Raw genomic sequence first — 13,194 nt, forward strand, 5'->3', positions numbered from 1 at the left:
GGCGCCAAGCAAGGAGTCCAGGGCAGCTAGTGCTCCAAAGACTCGAACCCCCCGAAGGCTTTCAGGGAAAGGTTTTTAAAGACAGGTTGAGGGAGGGGGGTCCTGGGGTGTGTGATCAGCTAGTGGACATTCTCCTGGTTGGTTGGTGGTGAGGTAACTGGGAGTCAACCTCATCAACCTTCTGTTACCAACAGGTCTGGGGTCTACGTATTTGTGGGGAGCATACAGTTAACTTCTTCCACCTGGTGGGGGTTTCAGTATCTGCAAAACAGCTCAAAGGATATGGCTCAGAATATTATCCATCCCTGTGGAGGAACTAAAGGTCCTTGACTGTGTTTAATGGCTAAACTATTATTATTTTGTCTAGCTTGACTGTTTTCCTTTCTTCCTGCATTTTCTCACTTCTCTGATTAAATTTATTCTTTGACTAAAGCTTTTCTACAGACAAAAGGCAGGTGAAGGACGTGATGGGGAGTCCTGTTCTGAGAAGGCCCCAGAGGGTCCTGCTTGATTACAAAGTCATACAGCTGGAAGCTGCCTTTAAGATGGGTTACTCCAGCACCCCTATCAGTCACTTCCTTCCTGCAGAACACTCTTTTCTCAATGTATTACAGAATTAAAATACTTTTTGTATTGATTGTTCCATGAGGGAGTTTCTGTAAGTGGTTTTTAAACATTTTAACAGTAATAATATCTGCAAATTTCACCTAATATTTAAACATTTTTCTAAGCCACAAAATCACTGTATGTAAAACAATTAAATCATAAAGCAGGTAAACCTCATTTAGAGAACAGTAAAGGTTGAATTTAAGGTTGATCAGGAATCTGAATGTTAAACTCTTAGGGAAGGACCATGGGCAGGTTAAGACATATCTTCTCAGTTGTGAGATTATCTTTTTTATTTAGAATAAGAAATGTCAATAATTTGCTTTGTATTTTTGCAACACAGGGTAAACAATAATTTCTTATCTAATCAAATGATTTATAGGTTGCTTTGATTTTGTGCTCTTAGAGTAATATTTAGTCTTTAGAAATCATCATTTTGTTTAATACACAGACAAACATGAATTTCTCACCTGTTTTATATTAGAATCTCAGCACAACATCCACATTGGTATAGTTTGGGGGAATTCAAACCCCTAACCAGCTCTAAACCAAAAAATTGTACAGAGCTTCACAGCAAGAATAGATGTGTTTATTTAACTAAGGAGTCACAAGCAAAGTTTTATGAACGTTGTGAATCTGAATAACCTATCCAAATGATGACCATAGTTAAGTGGTTCATACAATTCCAGTTTATGGCATGATTTTATTCATTGTCACAGAATTTGTGATTATAAACTTACCTTTTATGTCACTACAGACAGTTCCCAAGGCCACCTGATAGCTTCTGAATTATTGTTTTCAGTAGAGCCCAATTTAGAAAGAAAACTCTTCCATTAGACTATGTAATTTTAACCTCCAAAATTCAAATAGAATGCAAAGGCAGGAACAGAAATAGGTAATTTTGCTACAGCATAGAAAACAAAGACATTGTTCTGGCACATGAGTGGCTGACCTTAGACCTGAGTGGGACCACCTGAGCATACAGTTTATTTAACTTGCTGAATCTTGACTTTGAAAGTAATACTTTAAAATATGGACTCCCTAAACCATATTGCAGAGCTGTGCAAGCTGGGTGGCTGAAGATACTTGACAGCAGAAGTTCTTAATCACTTGAGAGACACAGATACCTTTAACCACCCGATAAAAGCCTCAGGCCTCTTATACAAATTTTTGCACACTATTGCAGGGGTCCTGGACCACCCGGCTAAAGCCCATGCACTGATCCTACTCCAGGCTAAGTCAGAAAAATTTGAACACATTCTTTTTCAACCAAAAATTAGCACATTATTTTAACTACCATGGCATCTGAATGATGTTTTAAATGTGTTGCTGGGTTTCATTAATAGAATTGCCTTCATTCTACTTTATTTGCTAAATATGTAAATAAATAATAACACCAGATGTTTTGGTCTATGTACAACGATACATAAGCACCGTTCTATAAATGTAACCCTTCTTTGTACACCTTCTCTAGCACTGTAAATACATAATCTCTCTGAAATATGTAGAATCAAGGGCAGAAGGGAAGTAGAATTTTGGTAATTTCACTTAATATATAAGGCCTTGCAGACACAAAGAAACTGGCATAAATTTTGGGTGTAAAATTGTTACCCATCTATGTTAGTCTTGTGAGGCATGAAATGGTTGCCATTTATCTAGAAAACTCCTGCAATGAACCATGATGTGAGTGCAAGGAAAACCTGCTTTCTGAGTATCTGGCTTCTCTAAGCCAAGTTATAATAGTTGGAACTACATCAGTAAAGTGGGTATGTTCTACTCTTTCTAAGATTCAAACATCTGCAGAAGGGCAGCCAAAGAGCTTCCACATCCACTTCTATCTGTCTGGATATCAGATAACCAGTAGTAGCATCTACCCAAATCTCTGGACTGGGAGTTATTAAGGCCAGCATTCTGGCACTCACTCCTGTATGAATGCATTATTCCAAACAATCAAAGAGAAACTACTTAGTGAGTGTTTCTGTGGTAGATATCGTGTTTAGGAATAAGTTAATACCAATAAAACAATTATAACAGTGCCTACTCATTGTAAGCACATAATAGATGTTAACTATTGTTATTATTATTGTTTTCATGGTTATACAAATTCAAATGGGCCATCATTCTTGCACTCAGGAGCTGTGATCTAGGGAGGGATTTAAAAAATGGAGTGTGGTAAGATTATGATGGAAGTTCTGATATGTAGCATTGCCACAGAGACAACGAGGTGGGCTATGGAAGTTCATTTGGGGAGTCAGGGCAAGCTTCCCAGCAAAGAAAGAGTAGTGATTAGCTAGACAAATTGAGAAGGAGGCATGGCCTTCTAGTGAAGCAATTATGTATGCAAAGCATGAAACAACACACGTTTGGGTGACTACAGTAGTTTAGTATGGTTGGAGCAAAGATTACAAGTGGAAGTTTGACAGAGATGAGGCCAGGAAGGGATGAAGAGGCAGAGTATGACAAGTTGTTAGGTGCTTAAGTAAGGAGTTTAAATTTTATTGCAAGTGCCACAGAGAGTTATTTAAAAGACTTCTACAGAACAGAGTTCTGCCACCGTTAACTGCAGAACTTTGATTTATTCACGTAACCATTTGGGGTTTTGGTTTTCACCTATGACACAAATGAAAGGGTAGAGTTCATGGTTGTTGAGGCCTCATCCAGCTTGACTTTTAAAAATGATTCCTTGTTCTCATGTCAAGAATGACCAAAATAAAAAGAAGGTTAAAAAGTTTTCATTTTTCACTAGCCAAATGTAATTGTGGAGACATTTATATGACTTCTGACCTTTATATTTCGCTTATCTCTGAATAAACAAATGACTTTCTAATTTTGGCTTATGCCCTTTGCACTATAGGCAAATTAAAAAAAAAAAAAGCCAAAAAAAAAAAAACAAAGACAGGCTTCCAAAAATTCCTGCTATCTCCTTCAAAAGCATAATCAAAATGTACTTGAAGGTCCACTTAAAATTTGCATAATATATTTTTTTGTTTTGAAATTGAAAAAGAAGAAAAAAACCTACAAATTATTGCTCAATCATTAACACAGTCAGGTACCACTTCAGTGGCTGATATCCAGTCAACTGATCAAATTCATCTAGTCAGCTACCTTATGATTTTCCAATTTTATAGTCAGATCAGCTGGAGATGTAAGTAATTAATACATATCTAAACTATCAACAGTTTTAGTTTTGTAGTGAGTCTTACTAAAATTCTAATTCTGATTGACAAGAATAAAATTGAAGTTTTCAAGACTTCAGTACTTCAATTGCTTTATTGAGATTAAACGGGGTTCTTCATAAGCTGCATCGATACCTCAAGCAAACACATAAAATCTGATGAAATGGTTATAAATATATCCTGGCCACCTTCCTCTGCATTTTTCCTATTTGAAAGATAGAACCAATCAACCAAAACCAGAAAAATTGTTAGGTTTTGTGGCAGTGGAAGATGGACAGAGATGTAAGAACATGATAGCGAAAAAAGAAAGTTTAGAAGCAAGCTAGCAGAAAATAAATAGCATTTTAATAAGGCCTCTTTACCAGGTATCTGTAAGTAAAACTCATTCTTCCTGAAGGCCTCGCTCTCAATCTACTGCTGCTCTAACCTCATGCCTTAAGTCCTCATCCAATATACTGAAATGACCTACTTCGAGGGTCAAAGTTGAGTGGATTCCATATGTAATAAAATGTCTTCTCCCTTTCCTCCACTTTTCATTTAAAATCAAAAGCCTTCAGGCCAAAGGAAGTATGTGTAGGTCTGTCATCTCCATTCCTCCCATTGTTCCTGCCTTCTAGTGTATTCTTCCATGCCATCTTCTCTACCTGTAACACTCTTTGTTTTCATCACTTGACTTTCTGCCAAGGTTTCCAACTAGGACTTGCTTAAAATTGCTGTCTTTCTGGAAGACATTCACCACAATTTAAATCTAAATATAAATTCTACACTATAAGCCCCTTTATCTAGTAAATGTCACCAATTTTCTTCATTGTATCTAATCCACCAGTATTTTATCCACTTATATTGAAATTTCAGTAGGCAAAGACCAAGTCCATCTTAGTATATTTAAGATTTCTGAGCTTCTCGTGCTCAAATGACTTTCTATAATGCCAGCCTGGCTATCTACAATGCTGGTCGAGGTTCTGGTTGAGGCCCAGGGTAGGCTGTCCCAAAATATACCTCAATGGCATATTGATAATTTTAAATTAAAGTTACTTGAGAAACAGCTGGTGGAAAAATAATGATACTAAAAAAAAAACCCACTCTGACCCCCAGCTTTCCCCCTGAAAGTGGGAAATAAATCTCCCATGTGACGGTATCCTCCCTCTGCTAGGAGGATAGAAAACATCTTTATGACCAGAGTTAGGGAATTCAAGGCTAAGAAAGCTATATAAACAAATTTTGTTACTTCTTCACGAGTCTGTTACCCCAAGCATGAGCCCCTTTATTTTTGTTAAATCTTCGCAAATAATTGTTTCTTTGTCTAAAAATAATATGTAAACAGCCTACTTTGGTCACATCGGGGTCCCATTTCTAGGAGACCTTGGTGCATGCGAATTAAATTGGTTTTTTTTCTCTTGTTAACCTGCCTTGTGTCAATTTAATTATTAGACCAGTCGAAAGAACTCAAGAAGGGTAGGGGAGAACTCTTCCTCTCCCTGACAGTTGGCATACCAGGACAGCAGGATGCCAGCTGGACCCTGCTCCCCACTCCACCACGCCCCTCCAGCCCCACCCCCAGACAAAAACACACCTCCCATGAGATCCTGGGACCTCTGACAAAGGCCTGCAGAAGGTAAGTGTTCTAACCACATCATCCTCCCAAATCTGCCTGCAAGGTCTGGTGGAAGGGAAAAGTCGTGAGAGTCCTTTTTCTTTTTTCTAAACTTAGATTAGCAGGAGAAAATATTTGTGGAGCTGGTTTCTTGGGACATAGCAAATCTGGTATTTGGTAAATGAGTACTCTCACGTTTTACTGATTCTTTCCTTCCAGAGACGGTCACTAGTTTTCTTTGTCTGTTGTGTTTTTTGTCATAAGGAGGAAGAACCATAGGCAGAACAACAAGCACGGGCCCTTTATATGCCCACTGCTTGAACCAGCCTCACAGACTAGTGAGTTGACAGTTCTCACCAGACCAGCATCTGTTTAGACAAACTTTGCTGTGGGTCCCCTATGTAAAAACCGAATGAGGCTCTTCCTTCTGTATTGTTCTATGTCCTGAGAACTTAGCTTTGTGACCAATGAGAATATTCTCTCTGATCTCCACCATCCAGAAGGTGCACTGACTGGAGTGCATCTGGTGGCCAGTCAAATTAACTGGGGTTCCAAGACATGAAGTCATAGGCAGCATTTTCTTAGTCTGACTGTGCCAGCTAAGAGGAATTTGTCATAAGGGGTCCCAGTCCATAAGGGACCTTTGTCATCTCAACTTTTGTTGCTTGTTAGTGCTGGAAAAGTCCCATTCCAGTAGTACCTGCCCAGTGTCACAGATTAGCGGTCTATGACCAGAGGTATCCCACATTCTCATGGGAAACCAGAGCCAATGTTTCACTACACCATTTTACCACCTGTGGCAACGAAAAGCTTTTACTTTCTTAGACTAACTCTGGGAATGAACTTTCTGGATCTTGTGAGGGCTAAATACTCTCCTATGAGACATCTTTTGTGTCTTTGTTTAAGCCATAAAAAAGACTTATTGGTTTCAGTCACTATTTGAAATTAATATAAGCTCCTACTCATCAATGGCCAGACAATGGATTCTTTAAATGACTTATGATCCTATTTGACCAAGTGTTTTAAAAGCTTTTTGATATTTTTGACAAAACTCCCAAAAGTCAAATTCTAAATGACCTAGAAATAATGCTGGGGTCTTCCAGAGGGTCCCTGAAACACCTCAAAAGATTTATTTTCTCTCCTTATAAAAGAGGGATATCAAACTAATTAGGCTTATTTGGTACATTGAATTACATGAGAAACATTGTCAAGTAAATGATGATAAACTTGTTAAATTATATTAGGTGGTGATCAGGAAAAGAAAGGGATGGAGGGGGAAGCCGGAAACTAAAACAGACCTAAACTCTTACAAAATGCCAAGGTCATAAAAGACAAGGAAAGACCAAGAAACTGTCACAGACTGGAGAAGACTAAGGAGACACAATGACTAAATACAACATGGGACTTCATGGCACCCTGGAACAGAAATGGACATTAGTAGAAAAAAACTAGTGCAATTCGAATAAAGTCTGGAGTTAACAGTAATGTTACAATATTGGTTTCCTAGCTGTGATAACTACTATGGTTACATAAGATGGTAACGTAAGGGGAAGCGGGGTGAAGGGTATAAAAAAAAATTATATTAGGTGGGTAAATGTTATTAATATAAATGTTCTAAACATTATACGAAAATCCTGAAATGTCGGTAAGTCCTAATATAACATTAACTGTCCTAATTCTATTTATCTTAAAATGTGTGTCACAACAATAACCAAATTTCCTTGTCAATTCCATTATAATGAATCAGATCTTTAATAACGGACATTTTAAAAGTCTTCCATCATTTACAGACACTTATAATTTTACTCAGATGCTGTTACAAAGGTTTTCTGCAAATGTGTGCCAGCTTCAGAGAAATTCATGGAAAGGAACCTAACAGGTACTCTAGAATACAAGTTTCTGATAACTTTCAAATCATACCGCTGAACTGGGTAAGAATTTACAGAACCCTAATGGAGAAATTGATAGCTTCATAAAACTTCTAACGAGAGGTCAAGCAAAACAAGAGTTAATTATATGAGACTAAGTGAACTGAAAAAGATGATTACAATTTGTTAAGTTTTTTTTTATTTGAAACATTGCTGATTTTTTAAATGTTTTGTTTCTCTAGATTTAAGAAAATGTTTTTCTCTTTTCTCTTAAGCTATGACTTAGAGTAATTCGGTAAATTATACCTTTGTAAACAGAACTGAAACATTTACCTTTCGGCCCTACCTGATCCCTCCAGAATTCAGAAACTCTCAGTGAGTATTCTTATTCTCTTGGCAATGTAAAATTTGGCATTTGCGTAAGTTCAATAAGCATCTTTTCTCCTTATAACAGGACGCAATTTGAAACATTGATTATATTACCAAAGCTCTGACTGGAATGTCATATTTGAGAGAGAAATACATAGACTCAGATTATGACCAGACAGCTTTAAGGAACTAAGGTTGACTTTATGGAGCCAATAAAGCCCCCTGGAAAAAAGAGCCTGTTATCTTGCTTACAGGATTTTCAGCTGCCTTACCAGGTGAGGGAGAAAGGTCACTTCTTGGCAGTCGCAGGAACCTCAGGATATTTGTGGGGACCTCAGGAGGGAAAAGATTTCACCCCAATCTATAAATCTATAGGTACTGCAGGTGAAGTCTAATGGCAAATATGTGGCTTGGCTTCTTAGCCTCAAGAGGCTACTGAAAGTTCAATCTGGAGATTCCTTATAAAAAGTTCCAGCGAAGCAGATCTAAAAGAGCCTAAATGGTCAATTGCTGTTCTTTCTATACTTAAGTAAATAACAAGGCCAAGTTTATTGAATATAGACTTATTTTCAAACGAATTAGTCTTAATTTGGCTATCTTTGGTAGAAATGAGGGTGATTTTAGAGAGAAAAAGTATGTTTCAGTAGAAACTATAATACACACTTGTGGATATTAGATTCTAGTGTTATTAATTTTGCTTGAGGTTTCATTGTTTACCTGAAAACTAAACTGGATATTGAAATTTTCTAACTTCCTCCAGTATCTGGCTACAGTTCTCCAAGCTAACATTTCCAATTTTCTCTCACTCTTTGGACTTGGAATCATTGAGAACTAAAACTGCCCTTTTTTCCTGAAGTCCTACAAACTCAAGCTGGATGTCTTAATATAAGCTTTAGGGAAATCACCACAATAGCTTTTGTTCAGACAAATTCTTCACGCCTGTTGCTGTATGGACCTCTCAGAAAATCTACCTGATCTGATGACATCATCTGAGACATGCAGACTGCAAAAGATGCTTCAACCCAGACATCTAGAAATCTCAATTCTACACTCAGAACTCAAAAACTGATTTATAATTTGCTCCAGTTATCAGCCATTGCATTCCTTTTTTCTCCATAGAAATGCCTCTTAGTAAACAACTGATTGCTTCCATCATAGGTCTAATTTTGAACCTATTTGAAATCACCACCTCCTGAAATGAGATTAACTGAACTGACCTTGCTGTCAAGACTAAGAGGATGGTTCAATGAGATGGAACAATCTACCAGCTCAACTTTTAATATGTGAACCTTCCAAGGAAGAATCAGAAGAAGGAACTATTGGGGTCCAGGGCATATTGATTATTTTGAATTAAAGTTACTTGAGAAACAGCCGGTCTGGGGGGATGATATTAAAAAGTCACTATGACCCCCACCTTCTCCTTGAAGGCAGGAGAGAACTCCCTAGACCAAGAGGATAGAAAACATTCTTATCACCAGAGTTAGTTAGGGAATTCAAGGCTAAGAAGGTTATATAAACAAACTTTGTTATTTCTTTATTAGCCTGCTACCCTAAGCAAAGCCCCTTTGTTTTGTTAATTCTTCACAAATAATTGTCTCTTTGTCTAAAAACAATGTATTGGTAGCCTGCTTTGGTCACACTGAGGGTCCCATTTCTATGATACTTCCATGCATATGAATTAATTTTTTCTCCTATTAATCTGTCTTATGTCAATTTAATTATTAAACTAGTCAAAAAAAAACCACAAAACTCTAGACGGGTAGGAAAATTCCCCCTCCTCAACATTCTAGTTATCCCAAGCAGCTTGGAGAGAAGATTGGGGGGTTGCAGTCACCTACATCCCCAGCCTATGATATATCAATATCCTCCTAAGCTTATACCCAGATGCTCAAATTTGCACCAAAACCTTCTCAGCCCATAATGCCAGTAACTGTACTCTCAGCTACAAAATGAACAGTGTGGGTATAGAGCGCCCATCCACAGACTGTTCCAGCTCAGAATAGGCTATTGCTTGGAAATACACTTTCCCCGAAGTTTCTTTATGTCCTCTGTGTGATTTGGCCTCAACAAGATAAAAATATGTTTAAGTAAACACAGGGTAGCTCAAACAGGATTTCCAGGAAACCCAATCTCTAGATATTTTTGCCAGCTTTTTCTGGGTCTTCCCATGGGACCATTTTCAGGATTATGCACAGAAGCTGTAAAAACAGAAAATCTATCCTTTAGTAGTAGTTTAGGAGAGTCCATGATTATAGGAAGTACAGGCATACTTCACAAACCACTTGCTGTCAACTTAGAGTCCCTGATCCCCTTTATTTTACCATCTCCACCTCCTCTGAGTTTATGTACCTGATAACGAACTTGTGTAGATGTTTTGTCCCTCCTTGAGGGCAAGAACTGGGTCTTAGGCAGCTTTCTGTTCTCCATAACCCCTTCCAATAGTATATAATGTACTTTAGTTGCTCATTAAGTATGTTTGAAATGAATATTTGGAAAACTGAGAATTAGTATAGAGGCCATGTATTTCCTGTTTGAAATATGGATCATCCATTGAAATAAAAATCTTAAGGAAAGATAGATTCACCATGGTTAGGGCAAGCTTCTCACATGAACAAGGTATAAAGGGGCAAGAGGGCAAGTATGCAAAATTACAACAGAAAGGAAAGGGTGCTGTATGACTGACTGAGTCTCAGGTAAGAAGCAAAGAATAAATGATTTATTCTGAGTATAAATGATTTCTAAGCTTCATCCAGATCTTGAATTTTACTTATTTCCCTTCTTTCCTTTCTCTCTTTTTTAGTCCTTCAATTTGACCTGGTACTAAAAAAATAATAATAATATCTGGAATGAAAGCAAGACTCAGCAGCCAAACGCCTATGAATTGCCTAAGGCCATGAGAAAGCCAAGAGATCTATTCCCTCTTCTCAACACCTGCTGCTCGAGGGAGTGAATAAAAATGGAAGCCCTTCACCTAATATCATAACCAAAATAACATAATATATAAGGCAATGAGGCTATATACCAGCAAATGCGTTGAGCCACTGCTATACAAAACCAAAATAAATTAGCGTCTACACAAATGAAAAAGAGATAGAAACAAGATCTAATTAATGTTGATTAATACTTTTGAAAAAGAAATAAGAACTCTTGTATGGTCCTTGTTTCAAATGAATTTAATAATACAATCTGTAGTATGAAACGTACTCTAGAATCACATTCATTACCTCTTAAAATAAAAATGATGTGATGGAAATAAGTGTAGAGATGGAGTGGGAGGATCATAATTGTCTACATTTTCTTTAACTTACCTCTTCTTGCTCTAGAATCCCCACTCCTGCTAATGGTGGGGTGAAATGGAAATGGCAGGGTCCTTAAGTTTGACAACTAAAGGTATTTTAGTCACTTGCCTAGGGTCTCATCTCCTGTCTTCTTGTCTTTTTCCTTCCCCTAGTAGAAAGGGTGTTTGAGTGAAAGGGTGTCCTCATTGAGTAGAACCCAAGTTCTTCCTTACTCTGTTATTGATTTCTGGGTCAGTCCTTAAGCTTTGGTTCACATATTTAGAAAGAAGTCCTTCTAGAGTTTAGGAAATTCCTTTCTCTTGTTGGCGGTTTCCTTTCGAGATAGTTGAGTCAAAACAAAATCAATTTAGAAACAGATCAAGATCAATTTGTGTCCACTTAGTTCTAGGTGGTAATTTTTTTTTTTCTTGAAGCAGTAAATGGGCAACCATGCAAGGTATTTTATGAGAAAATTTAAAAATACATCAGTCTAATAAAGGGGATATGAAAGACTGGAAAAGAAAGTGGAAAGGTGAAAGCAGAGAAAGAAAAAAGGAAGGTCAAAAGAGAGAAGCAAAAGAAGATGAAGCTCGGAAAGGAAACGAGCTAGAGAGCGAGCAGCAAAATAGAGAAGGAAAGAGGACAAAGGAAGGCTACAAGATGGTGCCACAACGTTGATGTTGCCCCACGCACTGAGAAGCCAGAAGAGTCTAGCGTCGCTCTCCTTTGACCTACCGTCTACACTGCTCTTTCCTTAGGCCAATCACATCACAGCCTGTCTGCTGTAGGCATCCAGTGGCTCCTGTGGCTCACAAGGTAGGGTTAGCTCTCAGAATAGCCCTACAAAGCTGGGCCATAGCCACACCACTCTAGGTACTGTATACAGAAGCGATGTCAGTGATACACATCCCCTCTTCTCTGTAGTCCCTCATCCGACTGAGCTGCTAAACTACTGGAATGTTTGTTTCCCATGCCCTTCTTCCCCTTTTTCTACCTGAATAATTCCTAGTCATCCTTAAAGACACTGCTCAAATGACATATCCTCCAGAACGCCTTCTGCCTCTCTCTCCATCCTCTTGCATGCCCTTATGACAACCCATGAAAAATTCTTAGAGTTATAAATCTGCTTATCTGTCACACATACACCCAGGCTGAAGTCACTTTATTCTCTGTAGCCCCAATGCCTTATTCAGTAACTTATGAACACATAGTAGGAATTCGGTATTATTTTTAAATAAGCTAATTTTAATTGGTTTTCTTAAGAGTCGGCCTCATTGCTGACTAATGAAGACAAGAGTAGGGGGTGACATCCATCCTTCTCCTGGGTCAGATCCTTTCCTTATTTTCCCATCCTAATTAACCTGATTCTCTGACTCTCGTGTTGTGGTTCTGGTTCCACAACCCATGCAGGCTAGAGTGGTACACATTAGCGTGGTCACTTTCCTAGACGTGAAATACAGTCCTTGCATTCCATGCTTAGCCTTCACTCTTTAAAATATAAATACTCTCTGGCTTGTCTACACAAACTGTATCTTTCATTGCTAATCAGGGAATCACAACCATTTTTTCTTGTGCCTTCAAACCATTCCCATGGCCTACACACATCCATCATCAGAACCTCTCCTTACATACAGTGATCCTCTACCAGGGACCTGCCTGTCCCTGGGGAAAGGTTTCAGAATCCCAGGGAGGCAGGATGAGGTATATAGACTTTGAAAATGCTCCCTTTGGAGCATAGGCCAGATCTGATACTAACACTTTTCTAAAAGATGCTGGTACCCAGGAGAAAAATGGTAAATTGGAAAAAATGTCTAAACCGGCTTTTCCCCAAAGGTACAACTTTTTGAAAAAACAGAGAGACCAAAGTCCTTGGATTTTGCTGGCTGTTGTGTGATTGAAAAAGCAAGGGATATAGTGTCAGGAAACTCTAAAGGAGAGAAGAGAAGAGAAAAGAAGAGAAAGGAAATGTGAGAGTGAGGAGAGAGTAAGAATGAGTGTGTGTGTATTTAGGGGAGGGATGCTCTTGCCCTCTGATTCTTCTCCTTTGGCCAAGAGGTGTGGTGAGCAGAGAACACCTGCCTGACCTGTATTTGTTCCTTGGGCCCAAAGAGAAAGACTCCCTCCTGTCTGGCTCCTTAGAGCTACAGGTGCCAAATGGAATGTTGACCCAGAGAATCACTGAGGACAAAAATTCAATCAGGCCAAGGAAATCAGAGAAGGGAGGAGAGAAGAAAGCAGGAAATGACATGCTCAGCAACAATCATCCGTGGTCTTAGATGATTACATCCAGCAGGAGCTTTTCC

General features: G+C 38.4%; 1 long non-coding RNA gene across 1 annotated transcript in view; it reads right to left on the minus strand.

The window, feature by feature from the left end:
- LOC307194644 overlaps positions 1-13,194 on the minus strand; it is a 103,176-nt gene that overhangs the window by 51,120 nt on the left and 38,862 nt on the right. The window lies entirely within an intron of this gene.

Source organism: Stenella coeruleoalba (genome assembly GCF_951394435.1).
Source record: "Stenella coeruleoalba genome assembly, chromosome: 11".
NCBI lineage: Eukaryota > Metazoa > Chordata > Mammalia > Artiodactyla > Delphinidae > Stenella > Stenella coeruleoalba.